Here is a 17,088-nt window from a genome sequence, read left to right as displayed (position 1 = left end):
TAGACACTGTCACTTACAGAGCCTCCTTTGCATTTGGTTCTTTTGCATTCCACGTGCTGCAGAAGGATGGAAGGACCTGGGTACTGGCTGGGCTGTGTATACTGTGTATACATGGGAGCTGGCTGCTGCAGGGACGACAGCCTGCTCCTAATAAAGTTGTAAGTATTTAAAATCCATGTCCTGCTTCTGTGACTTCATCTCATCCATGCATATATCCCCTTGTATCTGCTGAACACACATGATGTGCCAGCAATGGGGCTACGATAGATACAATGGCGACTCGGACAGGCAGTCTCTGTCACGTGCAGTCCCCAGGCTAGCTGGGGAGACAGAGTGAACAGTTGGGAGGCAAAGATCCAGAATAATGGCATGAGGTAGGTGCGAGGAAGAGATGAACTGATGCTAAGACAGAGAAGTTGCTCCAGGGTGTGTGTGGTGTGTGGGGTAGAGTGACCAGGGAAACCTGGCAGAGGTGGCATCTCAGTGTTAGACAGAATTCAGAGTCTGTCTCTACTGAATAGACCTGCACTTAGTATACATGCCAAACTTGGGCTCTCAAATAATAATATTAATAAGGTTGCAAAAATATTGAAATGCACAGCCCTTTTGAGAGGGGGATGAGAGCCTTTCAACAGATGAGCAGCACGGTGGGACATGGCAACCAGGAGAGGGGCAGGTGTTCACGAGGGTCTGAGAGCAGGCTTCTGGGGCCAGACTGTGTTGAGGGTGGGGGCAAGGCATAAGGAGAAGTGGGAGGGTCCCTTCTGTGAGGTCGCTAGGCCCCTGAGGGGCCTCCCAAGTCTCCTGAGGTAAAGTTTCATTCTGTTTGAAGACTGTTTCCCTCTTCCTTGTTCAGTTTTGGTTTGAAAATGTTAACAAATTATATAGGCGAGGAACTGGTGTGACCCATTTTAAAAAACATCCAACTAGGAGTCCAGAAACTTGTGCTGGTCTTAGATGTAAATCCTCTTTTGGGACCCCATTTTCTATCTGCAAAGTGAGAAAAGTAGATTTAATTCCTAAAGGTTCTTCCAGCTTTAGCAGTTTGGGTTTCTAAGCACAGTTACACTATACACTTTGGCAGGTGATTGTTTGCTTACAGTCTGGTGTTCAGAGATGAATGCAGTCCCTCTCATGCCTTTCCTGCAGGGCAGGGCTAGAAGGTGAATGGCTTCTACAGGGGCTGATTGGAGACCCAGGGGTCCAGGGCCAGGGGTGTGGAGTGGGAGCTTGGATGAAGCTTCAGCACTTGATAGGTTCTGGTGGAAGGAGGAGCTAGCCAGAAGAGCCCACTTTGACACTATGAACTAGTTGGAGACCTAGAAGGGACTAGGAGGGGTTTGATTGATGTCTAAGCTAGAGGTCAGCAACTTTAAGGTTTTTGTAGAATTTCTCAAAGCACTGTCATAATCCCGAGGTTGTTATTTCTGTTACCCCTTCTGTTTTCCATTGTAGCAATTGCCAATAAAACCTTTCTGAGGAAAATTCCCACGGGTTGGTCTCTGGGAAAAGGAAAATGGTTTCTCTACTTACAATGTTTCTGACACCAAATGTGCGGTGGGTTTGTTTTTTCCCATGCTAACCAGTTTTCCAACACTGCAGACACCAACTGAGTGTCTTAGAATTTAAGTCATTTCTGACACTAACTAACTGGAATTAGCATCAGACTCCACAGGTTTAGGGCTCAGTCCCAAGAGACTGCCCTCACTTCAGATGCCAGTCACAAGCAGTGGGTCCCCAGGGCATCCACACTTATGAACAACTTAGCTACAAAGTTGAGTGTTCCCACAGTCTCTGGGGACATTTAATAATTTGCTGGGTTGGCTCACAAAATTCAGGGAAATATTTACTTATGTTTACAGGTTTATTATACAGGATATGATAAAGGGTATAGATGAAGAAGTACATAGGCCAAGGTCTGGAAGGGTCCCACAGTGCAGGAATCTCTGTCCCTGTGAGTGGGGTGTGTCACCCTCCCAGTGTGTTCACCAATGCAAAAGCTTCCTAAACCCTGTGATTCAAAGATTTTTGTGGAGGCTTTCTCATATAGGCATGATTGATTATTAAGTCAGTATCTCCAGCCCTTCTCCTGTCCCTGGAGGATGGGAGTTGGGCTGAAGGTTCTCAACTTTTAATCATGGCTTGGTCTTCCTGGTGATAAGTCCCCATCCTGAAGCTCTCCAGAAGCCTACCCAGAGTCACCTTATTAGAATAAAAAATGCTCCTGTCATCCAGGAAACCAAGGGATTTAGGAGCCCTGTGTCAGGAACCAGGGTCAAAGACCAAAGAGAATAAAAGATGCTGCTAATACCCTTATTACTCAGGAAATTAAAAGGGCTTTATAAGTTTAGTGTCAGGAACTTGGCATGGAGACAAATGTATATTTCTTATGTTGCAGGAGGTCAGCAAATAAAAGAGGAAGAAGTCTGGGTTCCACCCTGCAACCAGTTAGGCTGTTCAGGAGAGCTAGGTAGGGTAAGGGGGTAGCCATCTGAAGCAGACTGGAGCAGACAAATCTGCCTGAATAATCAGAATTTCTGGAGAAGGAAGGAGTGGTTTCCTAACCTCCTTGGCCTTTGAAGAGAGGCAGGAACAATTTGCTTTGTAATGCATCCTCATGAGAGGAATGCTTTCTTGTCCCAGTGGAGAAATAGCCTCAATAATTGCAAAAAGGTCTTGACTCCCTGGGCCTCACTTCCCTCACCCAGCGAGCCCTGGCTGGTCCCCAACAGCCTGAGCTGGCACGCGGAGGGCAGCTTGTGTGACCCCAAAAGTCTTTCCATGCCTCCTTGGCTTGCACCCAGCACTGTTGAGTGAGTCAGCCTCAAAGCCTGCAGTCTTAGCAACAAATCCCAGAAGAGCAGAACATCTCTCTTCTGGCTCTCCAGCCGCCACTGCATTACCCCCGGCCCATGAGAGGATTGCTATGATATGTTCACTGCTCCCAATTGTGTGTGGAAGGACAGGGCAGTGGGTCAGACCCCATGCTATTCCAGAAACTCTGCCCTCACCCTTTCTCTCCCACTCTGCACTCTCTGCCCCACACCCTTCACGGTCTACTGGGAAACCCTTCCTTTGTTTTGTTCTCCTGTGCTGGGTCAGTAATGTAAATCACATTCCGAGCATGGGCCAGAATGTTGTTGAGGGAGATAAGAGTTCCTGGCTTCCAGAGGCATTCCAATGAAGAAACAGAACTATTTGTTCCCAAAGGAGAGCTATTTTGGCAAAAAGGGTAAGATAGAGAGGAAGACAGAGGAATCTCCTCATGAAGAATTGGATTCAGGAAAATGGTGGAAATATTATGGTGAATGGTTGGAGGTTAAGATTTCCGCCAAATCCCTAAATCGTTAGAAACAATCCCCTTCAACCCACCCCCTTCCCCTGCCCCATCTGGGCCCAATCTTAGACCATATACACAGTGGCTTAGGCCACTGTGTCTGGGGCTTCTGACCAACTTTCCAGATGATCCTGTGGGACTGGGATCCTAATGTCCTCAGAGAAGACTCATCACCTCCACCATGGGTGGTCCAGCAGGCACTCGTGTCATGGTGTTGGTGTTGAGGATTTAGAGGAAAGAGCCTTTGAGGAGCTTAAGGAAATGTATTCAGGAGGATGACATGACCATTTCCAGAGCCTTTTTGCACTGGGTCTGCAGTCCCAGGGAATCTGGCCCCAAGATACTTCTCCGTGCAGGCACTGTTCTAATCTACAAACAAACTTCAATGTGGCCTTCATAACCACTCTCTGAGAGTTGCCCAATCCAGCCCTACTGAAACCTGGCTTTCAAAAGTGAAGTAACTTGTGCAAAGCCTGCTTAGTAAGTGGGAGCCAGAATGCAAGCTTGAGTTGGTTTCCTTCAGAACTAGGCTCTTCACTACTCTGTTGTACTCTAAGATGCCTTCCAGCCGCTCTTGAGGCAGAGAGACAATGAACTGTTTCTTTTGTCCTGAAAGATTTCTTGAAATGACCTAGGAACATGTTCTTGTGGCTAGGTTTTATGGTTTCTAAAGGACCTCTTAACCCAAACTTGCCCTGATTTCCATAACCTCTTAATAGGAAACCTATTCACTTGATTGCTTATTTGGTATGTTTCCCAGTAGAGCTTCTTCTGAGGTTTTTAGGGCTGGAGTTTGGCTCTCGGAAACACTCTGCCATCAAATGAACCTAGAGCACAGAGAAGCCCCAGAAACCTCAAATGGTTTGAATTATTCTGAGTCTCAAAGGACCAGAAAGGAATGATGAGGAGTAAAACTGGCAATGAGTCCAACAATCCACGTGGCTCTTCATTTTCCTTGGAAACCTCTAGAAGTTTTTATTTTTATCCTTTCATTTCCTTTAAATAGTAATTAAATATTTAAAACACACAGACGGAACAAAGGATGAGAAAATAAAGCCTAGGTGCCAGTCACCCAGTGTAAGAGCAAACCCATCACCAGTAGAGTTAAAGTTCCCAGAGGATGCCTCCCCTTCATGCCCTTCCCTTCTCCATTAATCATTATCTGGAATTTGGTGTTTATTATCCCCAGCCATTCTGTCATTTTTTCACTACATATATCTGGTTCCCCAAACAACGTAGTAAACTTTGAATGGGTTTTGTCTGCTTATGTAGGATAGCATCTGCACATATCTGCACCTCACTTGTGTTCTTCTGCAATTTACTTTTTCTGCTTAACATTAAGCCTGTGGGAGTCATTCATATGGATACATGGAGCTCTACTTCTTCACTTGTTTTTCAGTCTGGTATATTACTTCATTATGTAAATATGCATGATGGATATTAGGTTGTTTCTAGAATTTTGCTAATACAAAACTTTTGCTGTGAAAACTCCTGTAAATGTTTCCCAGTGCATGTATTATATGAGAAATTTTAGGAATTTCTGGGCCATAGGGTGTGTCTATCTTCAACTTTATCATGGGCTATTTCCAAAGTATTCTCCCAAAGGGTTTTTACCATGTCCAGAGTTTTGTCAATTTGCCTTTCTTTTTTCAGGGGCTACTTGTCCCCTAATGAAGCTTGCTTCTGGTCCACCTTACTATTGGGTAGGATTCACATTTCTCTAGTTCCACCCCCCCCCCTTTGTTTCTCTTTCTTTCAATCAGCTGAGATTCCAGCAGGAAAATATATGGCACACTCAAATTGAGATAATCTGAGGAAAGAGTGGAATAAAGAGCAGTTTACAAAGGTGTGGGTGGAGGGGTAGGAAAATACCAAGAGCTGGTGCAGCACCCCAGGCTAGTAACTGTGGAACTCATTTTCCACACTGGCCTTGAAGGGTGAAGGGAGAAATGGTTTTGAGGACCAGAGTTAGAGAAGTTTATGTAGAAGGGGCTGCCTGACAGGAGCTGAGACTTTTGTTCGGGAGACACAGCTTTAATCTATAAAAAGGGAAATAATACTGCCTACCTCTTCTAGCTATTGTGTGAATTCAGTGGGCTAATGTGTTTAGCACAGTGCTGTTATGTAGTAAGTGCTCAGTCAAGGCCAGCTCGTTATATTCTAAATCAGGAGTAATTACGTTGGCTCAATAATTCTCAAAGAATTTTCTTAGTTATTTCCCAATCTGTGTTGAAATATAAGTAGGGTAAGGTTATTCTTCTCATAGTTGTTTCCTTAATGTTTTAAAAAACAGGACATGTGATATCTCTATTTTTTTGTACTTTATTTTTTTAAAGTTTGTTTATCTATTTTGAGAGAGTGCGAGAGGGCAAGGGAGGGGCAGAGATAGAATCTCAAGCAGGCTCCATGCTGTCAGTGCAGAGCCTGATGTGGAGCTCAATCTAAAGAATCGTAAGATCATGACCTGAGATGAAATCAAGAGTCGGATTTCAACTGAGCCACCCAGGTGCCCCCTTTTGTACTTTTTTTGTGCTGCTTTTTATCTAGCTCTTCAGGAGTCAGTGTGGTTCCTGCTTCCTGGATATTGTAGAACAGTTTTTGGGAGATTACTCTTCAAGTTTCTAGAGACTAAATTTCCAGTTGCATCTAATCCTTCACTCCTAAATACTTTAGCATGCATTTCCTAAGAATAAAGACAGTCTTTTACATAAGCATGACACCATTATCATGCCTAATTAACAATTCCATGATAGCACCAGATATCCAGTTCATATTCAAATTTCTGCAATTGTCCCAAGAATGTCTTTTATGGGATCCAATCAAGGTTCTCACCTTGAATTTAATTCTGTTTCCTCCTGGTGCCTTTTGACTTTTCCATTCCATTCCCCCTTGTGTTTCCTGTGTGGCTTTCTGTTGCCTCACATCTTGCCTGCTGTTCCACTAGTAGTGAAGTTGTCGGATTAGTTGGTTTCTCTGACTCTTTTCTGGATTGTCTTGAGAAAGTTTGTGCTTTCTTTCTGTCATTCTTTCATTTATAGGATGGATTTCAGCCAGCTGTTGGTTTCCCTACTTTTCTATTGAATGCCAAGGTCCCTCTGTCCACGATCTTTTTAAAAAAATGTTTTTTAAGTCTTTATTTTATTTTGAAAGACAGAGACAGAGAGTGAGTGGGGGAGGGGCAGAGGGAGAGACACACACAGAATCTGAAGCAGGCTCCAGGCTCTGAGCTGTCAGCACAGAGCCGGATGTGAGGCTTGAACCCACGAACCGCAAGATCATGACCTGAGCCAAAGTTGGACGCTGAACAGACTGAGCCTCGTGTCCACGATCTTAAATACCCTGAAGACTATGGGGGTAAAATAATTGGTGTATCCCTGTTCCTGTGAGAGGACTTTCACATATCTTTGGTTTTAAGTGGGTCATTTAAATTCAGTGGTTCATTAATTTATTCTGCAAATATCTGTATATCTACCAGATATCAGGCACTAAGAATAACAAGAACATTCTTCTCTCTGCTTCCTTGGTTGCTTCTGTGCTTCCTTTTCTCTCTGCTTGTTCCCTTTCAGTCACCCTCCTGAGCAACTTTTCCTCCTTTAGCCTTAAAAACTGGTACTCCTTGCAGCCCTCTATTTGGCTCATTGCACACTTTTCCTGGGGAATCACATGCTCTCACACTGAGTCTGTTAAAAAAAAAAAAAGCATATTGATGGCTCCTGAAAAAACATTGGCATACCCAAACTTCTCCTACACCTGTGTACATTCAGACTCCCTGGCAGGGACCCCCCCATGTCTTATCATTCATTGACTCACATGACTTGATTCCACTTCCTAAATGTCTTCCTAAATGTTCCTTTCTACTGCTGCTAGCTTATTGCAGGCCAGTATTATATCCCACCTGGAGGACATCAGTAGTCTATCCTATTGTCTCCAGTTCTAGATTCAACACTTTTCAATCCTTCCTTCTATAATGACTTTCAGCCATAACCCATTTCATACTCTCCTGGCATCCTCTGTGTCTCTCTGACATTGCACAGTGTTATCTTTCTCTTGGCTTATACTCTAAGGACCTTGAGAGTAGGCTTTAATTGACCTTGCACTTCATAAGTGCTTGGCATACATATAACAGCCATCACTTAGCATTAACTACATATAAATATTATGTTAGGGGCTTTACTTGTCTCATTGTATTTATTCTTCACAACAGCATTATGAATTATATTAAATACGGCACCCTTTTGTGTATGATGAAGCTGAGGCCCAAAGATGTTAAAGATCTAGCATGTGTTCTCTCAATTTGTAAGTGACAGAGTCAGGACTCTAAACTTCATGTTTATCAAATAAGTTATAGAATGAAGCACTTGTCTTGGTTCTCAAGAAACTCACATTTTTATTGGGGATGGGACAGGCATAAGCAAATGATTCTGATGCAGTGTGGGGAGGGTTATAATGGAGGCATCCATATTGATCTATGGGATTATAGAAGAAGCAATCACAGTAATAACTTTCAGTGGATCTGGGAAGACCTCACAGAGGAAATACTGTTGGAGTTGGGTCTTGAAGAATGAATAGAATTGGTTAGTAGATAGTAGGGAAGGCATTCCTCACAGTGGGGTCAGCATGTATGGAGGGGTGGGAGCTTTAGGAATGGACACAGTATGGCATGATATGGCTGAACTACAGAATGCAAGGTGCAGAGTGGTGGTGAAGTCTTCAAGGTTGGGCTGGGGCCTCATCATGAAAGCCCTTCTTTGCCACAGTAAGGGGTTTGTGCTTTGTTTGGTGGGCAATGGAAGCCTTTGAAGGATTTTAAAACAGATTTTTTAAATCAGATCATCTTTTAACAGCTCACAACTTTGGTGAGTTTGTAGTAAACATGGATTGGGATAGGAAAAGACTGTTGTTAGAAAAACCAAGTAAGAGGTCCCTGCAATAATACAGATTTAAGACCTTGATAGGCTGGACTAATGACAAAATGAATTGGAGAGGATGACATAAATTCCAGCAATATGTAGGGTCAAGTGGGAGCTGCTCTTGATAATTAACTGTATACAGGGCGTGACAGTGAATGAATTATCAAAGGAAACTGCAGATTAATATTTTCCATCTCAACGATTTCCTCACTTTAAAAGGAAGTATAAAATTAGGCCATTTCTTGATATATGGATATGACCATGGAACAGAGGGAGAGGAAATTAGATATTCTTGGTCTCCTCTCTGGATTATGTTTCTAAAATTTAGTACTGCCAAGATTTGAGGGGATGGGATGACTAATACTTTTCTTTTTCCTATTGCTTCTCACTTCCTACCACACTTCCATTCTGACTACCTTATTTTCTGGTGTCATATCCCCCTACTTCTAATCTTACTATATTGTGGTTAGCTGGGTACCAAGAAAACATACAAGGAGCCATAAGCTATTGAAAGGAAAAGGACAGAGTGATCAGAGGAGAAGACAGAGAGTCCACATACATTAGTGTGAAAGCAACTGTATGGTATTTCAAATGTATTGCAGCATAGGTCATATAAACAGATTTATTTTTTAATATACCCCCTGTATCTTTCAATTAACTATACATTGTGCATAATATATTTTAATACATGTATCTAAGGATGGGAATAGCAGAAACATATGTTAACGGAGTTGTATTAGCTCTAGGGACAATTCCACTGGGTTACGAGATATTATGACTCCATATGTTGCCCATAAAGAATCCTGCGGCTTTAATGTGCAACACACTCTGTTTTGGATTGGCAAATGGATTGGAGTCAGACTGAGAAAAATGTGGATTTTTCTGAATGAGAAGTTTTATGTACTGTATCTGGGTAAGAAAACGTTCTTAAAGCAACCTGGGTAAATCTTGCCACCCAATCTCTAACTGAAATGGAGATTCCATTAGGTTAGGCCCCTGCTCTTTTCTCCTCACCATCCTGGGAAAATCTGACACGTATGAATTGCCTTTGAGACAATTAGATAGCTACCTAATTGCTTAATGGGAAAGTCTCTCCTAGTCCATGAGTCCAGGGCTCTATGTCTTGGAAAGTCCCTTTGTTCTTATTTCTTCAAAAGGCACCTCTTTATTACATGGAAAGTCATGGCTCTGAGAGTCAGGAGACCCAAACTTCTGTCTTGACTCTGCTACCACTGGGCTCAGTGAACTTTTTGCAAGTGACTTGTTTTCTCTTGGTCTCCCATGTTTTCACTTGTTAGATGAGGTGTTGGACATGATCATTAATGACATGTTTCTTTTCATGCTCTAAGACTCATCAAGTCCATAAATAGAAAAACCCAATTCCAGGGGAATTTTCAAATGCTTTTGTCTGTTATTTCTTTGGAAAAAAAAGGAAGCGTATCTTCTGGCTTTATACTTAGGAAATTTCCTTGATTCTTCATTCCTTTTGGATCTTTCCCACCCAAAACATGCCTACTTGCTCTTCTATCCGTAGGCAGCTCTTAAAAAGACATTACATACTTGAGAAATCTCAGTATATGCTTGCTATTGCCTATGTGGTCTCCTTAGTTCTTCTTGACTTTTAAAGTAGTTTTGGATGTCAGAGGGCAGGAAGGTGATACTGAAATACTTCTATTTTTTTCTCTTCATTTCTCTTGCCATGCCTAGACACCAAAATCTGTTTTGAACTCTGCACTGCCGCCCAGTGGGTAGCTCTCATCACTGCATTCTCTTTGTACCAGGCCTTGGGCAAAGAAATCTGAATACCTGTTGGAAGGTGGGGTAATAATGAAGCTGCTGCAGCTAATAATGGAGGATTTTCTACATCCAGCCTTGGTACTGTTAAATCCTTGTATGTTGTGTATGTTATATGTGTTTATAGGTTATGAGTATTCATATGTTACATGTTGTCTATTTTCAGAGCTGCTTGATGAAATAGGTTCTGTTATTATCCCCATTTTGAAGATTAGGAAACCAACATTGTTAAGTGACAACTAGCTTGGTAGGTTTTAGGGCTAGAAACAGTGAGAACGGTTCTTCCTGGGCCTCTGATCCCACAGAAATTCTCAAAAACGACGTTCCTGTCTCAGCTGCTCTCCCAAGCATACAAAGAGCTTAGTCCCAAGCAACTAATTGTTAGACAGTGTTTTCAGTTCAGTCCAATAATGACTTTCTATTGCAGTGTGAGCTTCTAGCTGTGGAGCATAAGAAAGAAGCCCAAGGAATGGTCCTTACCTTTAACAGGCCTATCAGCCAGTTCAGGGGAGTTATTTAGGAAACAAAGAAATAGTGCAGAGTTGCCCAGAAAGTTTTGTAGAAGAGGAGGGGGTGAGATGGATGAGGAAGGCACAGGTTAAATGTGGAGGCTGGAGACAGACGGGAGATGGTGAATGTGGGTGGATTGGAAGGGGTCTCCTTGAGGCAGACACTGTGTGCTTCCTATTCTTTTTCTCCTCCCCCCCTTTTCAATATGTATCATTTTCTTACTTGAATCTAGGCATACTGAATGTGGAACATCCATATGGAATATGGAATATGAAGTGGAATATGGAATATGAGACAGGATCTGCACTCAGAGGGCTCACAGACTAATGGAGAGACTGTAAAATTAACCTGAGTGTAGGCACCAGGCAGGGATAACTCTGGCCCCTATAGTGTGGTGAAGAAGCTGACCTGAAGCAGAGGCACTGTGCCAGAAAGGTGTGGTAGATAAGAACAGATAAGACTAGACCATGGAGACTTGAATTCTTGCCCAGAAAGCTGGGGCTTTAGGCTAAGCCATAGCAACGGTGAGTCTGGCTCCTAAACAGGGGACGAGCATTCTGAAATCATATGGCATTGACATTTTTTTAAGTAAGAGAAATGAAGAGAGGACAGAAGAAGACTCATGTGCTTTGTGCCAGAAGTGAGTCTCTGCATTAATGTGTTGAACTCTTTTGAAACCAACTCTGGAGAATTCTCCAACACCACTGCTGCCTTTCCCCACCCATGACTATTTCTGGAGAGATTTAGCAAGGACAACCAGATTGGCTGTTAGGGTCACGTGGCGTTGCAGATGGTTTAATGCGGTTTCAGTAAGTTTAAGGAATTGCTTAGGGTACTTAAGAGATGGAGAGCCCCAAATAGAAACTAGAGACAGAACAGAACAGGCTGTTTGACTTCTATAAGGTTGAGGGGTTTGGTCATTTTCTGAAGCTAAGCATGTGACTGTTTTTCCTTTTCTTTATTAGCTCCCTCTCTATGATAAAGGTCAAAAACTAAAAAAATGAAACAAGCAGCATAGAAAGGAGAGCAGGAAGCCAGTTTATTACAGAAAAAGAACCATGATGAATTATTTAACAAACTATATGCATGCAAAACTCAAAGCTTGTATGCAATATGTACTGACTTATAAAATATGCTTCTTATTTGATATGGGAACTCTTCTTTGATGAATCTAACCTACAGAAACATATATTTATAAATGTGCAAGAGTATACATAGGAATGTTAATTATAGCACTATTTACGATTGAAAAGGAAAGAAGAAAAGGAAAGAGGGAGATAGATTTCCTTTCAAGAAGGGAACTATTTAAATCAGTTATGGTACATTTATAAAACTGTATGTGAATTGTATGTGGCAGTTTTTAACGATGGTAAAACTATGTATTAGTTTATTAGGGCTGCCATAACTAGGTGACTTAAGCAATTTTTTTCACAATTTTGGAAGCTAGAAGTTCAAGATCAAGGAGTCATCAGGTCTGATTTCTGCCAAGACTTCTCTCCATGGCTTGTAGCTGTTTTCTCTGTGTGTCTTCTCAAGGTCTTCCCTCTGTACATGTCTGTGTCCTATTCTCTTATTTTCATAAGAACACCTGCCATATTGGATTAGGGATCCTAACGACCACATTTTAACTTAATCACTCCTGTCTCTAAATGCAGTCACACTCCAAAGTCCTGGGGGTTAGGGTTTCAACATATGCATTTTTTGGGAAAACACAATTTAACCTATAATAAATTACATATACTCATATGGAAAAATGCCTAGTATTGTTAAAAATAATAAATTAAAGATCAGTACAATGAGTATTATTCCATTTTGAAAACAAAGTATGTATGTAACGTATATGTGCATATACACCCCAGTCTCCTCCTTATGAATTATGTTTGACCTTGGCAATTGTTGCTCCTCCCTGTGCTCTGGTGCGCTTATCTATAAACTGAGATGATGATAATACCTGCCTGGTAGGTTTGCTGAGCAGACTAAGTGAGATAACATATGAACAGCACTTAGAACGCTGAGTGCCTGGCTGTTCCTGTGATCACCCCAAGAATGCATGACAATGTGAATCCAGAGAGCAGTTCGGAGCACTTGTGTGTGAGAGGAGGGGGGTCCTCCTATGCCCTCAAGTCACACATGCTGATTCCTGCCTCTCTCATCTGGTGTTATTCAGGCAAAGTCTCTGCGAAAAACGTCCCTCTGCCAACAAGGTCACTTTTCCAACTCCCAAGGGCTGGGAGGTGGCACCTCCTTGACCATCAGCCACCAAGGACCCTTTTGTGCAGATCCGGCTCTTTCCTTGTTGGATCTTATTGGCTATGGATATTCAGGCCTGGCTGCCAGAAAAATGTGCCCTCAGTTACTGCCATTGCTGGATCACAGCAGACACTCCCTCCCTCCAACCCCCGGCTTGATAGGTTTCTCTGTGAAGGAGAAAAGCATGGCCAGCAGCCTCTCTAGCCTTCAGCCTGCACAAATCCCAGCCCTTCTTGGGCTTTCATGTTGGAAATATGAAGTGTGACTTCCCTTGCACAGCGGAGGCTGAGCCAATCCAAGGCTGGGCTTATCTCTTTACTCAGCATAGTGTTTGTTTTAGGAAAATCAAAGCACTTTCTTTTTCTGCTTTCTTCAAAAGGAGGAAGAGCAAAGCTGGCTGTTGCTCAGGAGCAGGGGTTGCCAAGTTCAGAAGGGTCGGATCAGAGCTTCCCTCTTAGCCACTTTCATTCTGGTCACAGGCCTACCCTCTTCTAGGGTTAATCTGTAGGTATCAGCTTGTATTGTGGTACCCAGACTCAGGGTTCTGCATCGGGCTGTGAGAGGAGGCTGCCCAGAGTTCACCCACCCCTATGGATCTTCTCACTCCCAGGTCACCACCATTCACTGCCAGCGTTGCTGAAGCCTCCCCTCCATACAGGGCTCTGCTGCTCTGGGCTCCTTATTTCTGGGCCATTTCTGTAGATTCTGTAGCACTGCAGCTTCAGTACACCCACACGGGGAGAGATCTTGACCAGGATCCCTCCCCTCCTCACGTTTCTGCTCTTTCTTTTCCTTCTTCCTATCTCACATCCAGCAGCCCCTAGGGCCAGTACCACATTCTTCCTCCTCCCACTCCAGGAAGGGCCCGAGCCCCTCTTCTCCCCCAGCCTCCACGGAGGGTCAGAGTTTCTTGTTGCGGCCATTGGAGGAGCTGAGACTGGCTCTCCAAGGCCCGGCCACTCACGGGAACAAACAGCTCATTGTGTGAGATGCTTCTAGAAGTACTCAAAGTCCACTGGGTCCTTGGGGTGCCCTCAGCCAAGACTGGGCCAAGGCCAGTGTGTGAACTTGGGAAAGCCATTGGGGGTCTCCTGGAGCTGTTGAGTCAGAGCGGTGGCAGTGAATAGTTGTTAACCCCTGGGTTCTGCTCTACTACCCAGTTCAAATCACTTTTCATAGCCAGGGTCTTGCAGTATAAATGAGAAAGCTCTTTGGCTTAATTTTTTTTTTAAAGAAAAAAATGGGCATTTTCAAACACACAAAAGCAGAGAGAACCAAGAAAGCCCAGGTGCCCCATCACTCAGATTCAAAAATCCCTGGCTCTGTGCAGCCATGTCCTCAGCCTCTTGCTTCACTGTCTCTCTTTCTGCAACATACTTTAACTTGCAAACAACTGATGACTTTTTAGGTGAATTTGGCACATGCCTTTCTGCCACAGTAAACCGGACACTGATGCTGTTTTCCTGGTTTATTATCATGGCCTATGCTTTACACAGAGGAGACACAATCTGTTTTATTAGAGAGCTAATCCAATGGCAAAAGACTGTCAGAGGGAACAGCCCAAGCTTATGCCAAATGGAAAAATAGTTGTTTTAGGCAGGCATTTTCTTACACCCAATCACACAGCATTAAATAATGATGTGACTGGACAATTTATACAGCTGCTTTGGGCTGGGGGTCAGTTAGAGGCTGGCTCTTTACTGGAGCCCTTTCCAAACCTCTCCCAGAATCAGGGCCTTTCTGGATTAGTGGCTCTCTTCGTAGCCTTGTGGTTCAGGGAGGAGGCAGCTGAAGATGTTACCAACAGAGTTATTCATCAGACTTTTTAAAGGAATTACACCATAATTCTTGTAAAAGGCAGCTCCGGAAAAGGGTTTGCCATTCCTGATATCTGGTATGATATTTTTTTTCCTGACAGTGTAAAAAAGAAAAAACAAAAAGAACACTTGTGTTTTGCTTTTTGCCTTGGCTACCAGGAAGCTTAGCACTAAATGGAGAGCCTAATTACAATGACCTGTGGTCACCTGTCATTCCAGTTAACTTATCTCCTCCCTATTTCCTCTATATGATTTCCTATTTCACACTTTTATCTTTATATGCCTAGGGCACAGGGGTTTTATTGTATCCAAATTTCATTTTCGTTACTTTGAAATTAGGAGTGGTAGTAATTAAAAACAAAAGCAAACAGAATGCCACTGTACCTTCCCCATTAAGACTTCTCTGTAGAGCCCTTGTCTGTGAGAAGCCCAAGGAGGTTAAGGTACTAGGTCCAGACCACACAATCAGTAAGTGGCAGGGAGGCATAACAAGACTATATATATGTGCAGGGCATTTGCACTTTATAATTTATGATTTATACTTTTAAAAGGGCTTACTCATATCTTGAGCAAATTGTCTCAATTTTCCTTGATTTATTCTTTCAACAAATACTCACTGCCTGCTTTATCTGTATCATATCTGGGACCATAAATAGAAAATTGAGATAACACAAACATTGTCCTTAAGGACAGTGAAACAGGAGAATATCAGAATTTTCATGTAATTAAAACCCAAAATGAAAAGTGTAGGAGTGTTTTAGATAAAGTTTATAGGACTTGAGAGGAGGGAGAAGCCACAGGAAGTAAATGAGAAGAGACTTTGTGTAGTGGGCATTCAAGTTGATTCTTGAAGGAAAGAGAACATATGGACACCAATATTTGAACCATATATTTGCTACTATCCCTATTTTACAGAGAATGAAATCAATTCAGAAAGAGGAAGGTAATTTCCTGGCATCACACAGAAGTTACTGCTGTCATAATCATCCCACTGCTTCCCTGTGTTGAAGCTGGTCCTGTGGCTTGAGGGTGACTAAAGGCTGGATTAAATTTGTTCTTAGGTGACAACCATTGAATTAATGGTATTTACATGCCAGAGCCTGAGCCTTGGTATTTGGGGCAGTACTTTTTTTATATGCAAGGGGCAAAACATTATTTTAAGCTAACTTAGGGTAAAACGTGGGAATTCAGGGAAGCTATTGAAGTATCACAGGCGATTTGCGGATGGGTTGAAGAAGCAACTGGGACTCAGAGACCACGGACATGCTTTGTGTCTGTGGTCTGTGCTTCTACCAGTGTATCACCTTCATTTGCCACTCTCTCCACCCCCGCAGTTGGTACCCATTTTTCAAGGCTGACTTCGAAATTAAAAACTTTGGCATGTGGGTGCCTGTAGCCCACGGACGTCTGCCCTCCTTCTGAACTGATATAGAACTTATACTTTTTCTGCCTCCTTCGAAAGCAATTGTATGCACATCCCACTCCCCAACCCCCTGTCCTACCCCAGTGCTTCCTACAGCCTTGAGAGAGAAATGGCTTCACAAGGTTCTTTAGAAAGGGGAAGGGAAGGTGATCTCGTCAGCATCTCCGTGAGGCGTTTTGCATTTCCCTGCCACCATGACTTTAGGATGCTGTTCTATTTCTGGATCTCTCCAGCTCTCCTTTTGTTATTTTTTAAAATTAAAGTTTGAACTTTGAAATAACTATAGAGTTACAATGTAATTATGAGAAACCATTCAGAGAGAGAGCACACAGTCTTTAGTCAAGATCCCCAAAGGTAACATCTTGCAAAACTATAGATTGTCACAACCAGGATACTGATGGTAGCACATAACATTTCTGTCATTGCTATTTTCATGTTGTCCTTTTTGGGTCATGTTATGCATCCCCCCTTTTTTTTTGAAAGAGAAAGAGGGCACAAGTGAGTGAGGGGCAGAGAGAGAGAGAGAGAGAGAGAGAGAGAGAGAGAGAGAGAGAGAGAGAGAGAGAGAGAGAGAGGGAGAGAGAGAGAAGTGGGTCTTGAGCTCTCCCAGAGTGGGGCTCCAGCTCATGAACCATGAGACCATGACCTGAGAGAAAGTCAGATGTTTAACTGACTGAGCCACCCAGATGCCCTGCCATGTTGCCCCTTTTTAGTGGCTTCCCTTTTACTGCCACCACCTCCTTTATCACTGGCAAATAATATCTTTCCCATTTCTATATTTAGAAGGACTCACATCATATGTAGCTTTTTGGGTTTCATTGCTGTATATCAATATCAAGCTATCAATAGCCTGTTACTTTTCTTTTCTGAGAAGCAGTCCCCTCGTGTGGTGTGGCTGTGCTGTGGTTTAACCTTCATACACTAAAGGGCATCTGGGCTGTTTCAAGTTTTTGGCTAAAATGAAAAACACTGTAAAAAACATTTGTGTACAGATTTTTGTGTGACATGTCTTTATTTCCTTAGGATAAATGCTAAGAAGTGTAACTG

Source organism: Suricata suricatta, chromosome 11, assembly GCF_006229205.1.
Source record: "Suricata suricatta isolate VVHF042 chromosome 11, meerkat_22Aug2017_6uvM2_HiC, whole genome shotgun sequence".
Lineage (NCBI taxonomy): Eukaryota > Metazoa > Chordata > Mammalia > Carnivora > Herpestidae > Suricata > Suricata suricatta.
This window is presented reverse-complemented; position numbering follows the sequence as displayed.